This window comes from Bufo gargarizans, unplaced genomic scaffold, assembly GCF_014858855.1.
Source record: "Bufo gargarizans isolate SCDJY-AF-19 unplaced genomic scaffold, ASM1485885v1 original_scaffold_1028_pilon, whole genome shotgun sequence".
In the NCBI taxonomy this organism is placed as follows: domain Eukaryota; kingdom Metazoa; phylum Chordata; class Amphibia; order Anura; family Bufonidae; genus Bufo; species Bufo gargarizans.
Window position 1 is genome coordinate 226,874 of NW_025334206.1, and position 3,359 is coordinate 230,232.

The 3,359-nt window shown below is 36.1% G+C and overlaps 1 pseudogene; it reads right to left on the reverse strand.

Annotated features, from left to right (window-relative positions):
* Positions 1 to 1,247: 1,247 nt before the first annotated feature.
* On the reverse strand, positions 1,248 to 1,363 carry LOC122922901 (annotated as a pseudogene).
* Between the last annotated feature and the right edge of the window lie 1,996 nt (positions 1,364 to 3,359).

A 3,359-nucleotide genomic window follows, 5' to 3' on the forward strand; every position in this document is an offset into this window, starting at 1 on the left:
GGTTATTCACTTTAGAAAAGGGGAGGTCTAATAACTATGCCAATAATAGCAAAGAACCATCCAAAGACAACTCCCCCATCTATTTATTCCCAGGACAAAGACTAACCATGAAACCTCCTCTGCGTCTGGAGGAAAGAAGGTTTATAAACAAACATAGAGGAGGATTCTTAACTGTAAGAGCAGTGAGCTAACTAAGGAACTCTCTGCCTGCAGAGGTGGAGATAAGTCCACAAAAAGACTTCCAGCGGGGCCTGTATGTACTTCAGGATTGTACTAAACCATCGTATAGTATAACTAACCCTTCCCCCGTATGACCAAAGCAACCAACTCAGGAAATGACACCAACCCCCCAACTAGAATGTCAGGACACATAAGGTCCTGAGCTCCAGGATAACCAAGGGGCAGCCGCATAATTGCACCCCGGGTGCAAAGCTATATCAACCACTCCCGGAAGAAGTGACCACCTGAATTCCTGGATCCCTGTCCAAAGACTTCACCTCTCAAAAACAAGGATTGCCCCCCGGGCATGCGATCCTCGCTGCACTGGAGATATATGAAAGGTCACCATCAACACGCTGAAAACCCAGGACCTGAAAGAAAAAACAATTAGCCCAAAACTCAACCCACAAAGAGGATCATAAAATTAGGTCCGAAATACATATCGTTCATAAAACACTGTTATATACATATTCCATTATTATTATTAATATATAGATATATGGACATATAGATTATTTTTTTTTTTTTTTGTTATATACATAAAGGAACACCACAAAATCAAAGAGGAAACCATCCTAATGAAAAATTAGAGCCCACCATATGTGAAGTTAAAATGAATATCAACAAACCTTACCTACCAGACCAACCCAGGCGGTGGGGAGGTACCCGCCCAATATTTTACCGAATCATCATGAATGACGGACCCCCAACTCAAGAGTACTAATATTCCTTACCCCGACTGAAGTAACAACCGAAATAATTATTATTATTATTTATTTATTTTTTTGTAATTATTCATTATGTACAGTCATTCATTTATGTATTCATATTGGGTGAGGGGTTCCCAACCCAAGAACACTCAGGAAAACAAGCTGCTAAATCACAGACCTACCGCTGCAGACTACGCCACGTATATACAATGAAAAGACAAACAGCCTGGAGAAATTATCAATCAGTCAGAACAAAAGGCCGAAGGGGACTGCAGGGCCGAAAAATCTAATACACCCCAAACTATCCCGGAATCGCCTATGAAATTTCGGTAGAGATACCACAAGGTAGGTGGCATACATGTGTTGTAAGGGCTGTGCAGCCTAGTCCATCCTTTTCAAGGGGGGGGCTAAGCTTCCCTTCTGTCAACCAACCCAAAGAAACTGATGCATCTCTATCACAGCTGCCCAGAGTGGGATCCGGACCCATGTAGCCAGAATCGACCTGAACTCAATGACTTAGACCGTTCGGACATCCAGACCAAACCGTACAGCGAAACGAGTCATGTAGAAAGATGCTTGGAGAACCACCATGCTGACCTGTGAAGACCTACCAGGAGGACCATTCAGTGGTTGACCAGTACAAACATAATAAGAAAACCCAAATGTGTCCAACAAACCCCAAGGAATAGAGCGAATGTAGAGGGATTACTACTACCGCGCCTCCCCCCGGAAATATGAACTAAGAACGTCATATCATTCTTGGAAGCCCAAATAGTGTTTTTTTTTATTTTTTATTTAATTCTTTTATTATACCTCTTCCCCGGTAGATAAGGTGATGTGAGCTCCAGGGCCACTGATCAGGAGGCGATGACACTACCCCTAAACTAGTATCTTGACACAAGCAAGAACTTAACATGGAGTAACTACTTTCCACCGGAAATCACCCAAATATACCGCTCTCATACTCCCAATGTGCATCATACATATATCTAGATAGAAATACATATATTTTTTATTTATATATTATTATTATTATATATATATATATATTTTTTTTTTTATACCCATAAAAAACCGAATTCAACTGCTGCATAAAAGTAGAATTATGAACTGCAGGGAAGTAAACTACTACACTCCGCGCGGAAATGGAAATTGGGAACAAAAAAGGCCAGCCAACAAACAAGACACAGGATAGAAGCAAGGCTTCTCACGCAGGAGGATATCAACATACGTAATAAATTTCTATATAGAACAAACCTGTGTATTTATTTATATATGAATTTTTTATAAATTTTTTTACATTTATTGCAATATATATATCAATAATTTTTATTTATTTTTTTATAACCTATAAAATTGCTTTGTTAAACTATTTATTATTAGTATCATTTCATTCTTTTCAATCACGTTTTATTTTTTTATTTATCTTTATTTTATTTATTTTTTTAAATTTATTGTAATATTTATATATATTCCAAATTATTATATTTTTTTTTATCACCTATAAAATCACTTTGTTGAATTATTTATTATTAGTATCATTTCATTCTTTTCAATCACGTTTTATTTTTTTATTTATCTTTATTTTATTTATTTTTTAAAATTTATTGTAATATTTATATATATTCCAAATTATTATATTTTTTTTTATCACCTATAAAATCACTTTGTTGAATTATTTATTATTAGTATCATTTCATTCTTTTCAATCACGTTTTATATTATTTATTTTTATTTATTTTAATTTTTTTAATTTTTTACATGTATTGTTATATATATATTCCAATTATTATTATTATTTATTTATTTATTTTTTTCCATCCCCTATAAAATTACTTTGTTTAATTATTTATTATTAGTATAATTTCATTCTTTCCAATCACGTTTTATTTTTTTTTAATATATATAGATGCCTATAATATATTAATTTGGTTATTAATTGTTCTTTTTATTTATTTTTAACGTGTAAACAGAGAAAACCTCATATATGCTAATGATAACCCGTTGCTCAGGGCTGCACCTAAATTGCCTAATTACCAGGAAAATATGAGTGGGTAACCTACAGGCTCTGTAAACCAAACCACCCTGAAGCCTCTGTTTTTTTGTTTTTTTTTCCACTTTTATTGCTGGACCACTGAGCAACCATCGAGATCGTTTTTTTTTTTGTTTTTTTTTGCTATTAAGCAGGGACACCGTCTCTACCAGTGATTCTAAATCTGCACAAAAACCACCCTCCCCGCAGTACTCACCAGTCACAGAGAGGGACGGCACCTCCAAAGGAGCGGGTACGGGCTGCAGCGACCAGGCCAAGCCCTGGAGTGACGGTCAGGCACCAGCCTCGTACGGTGATTGTATAACCAGACTCCTCCGATGTGCCTGACATTCCGTCCTAAAGACGATGGTAAGCGCCACCTGAGGATCTGGAGCGCC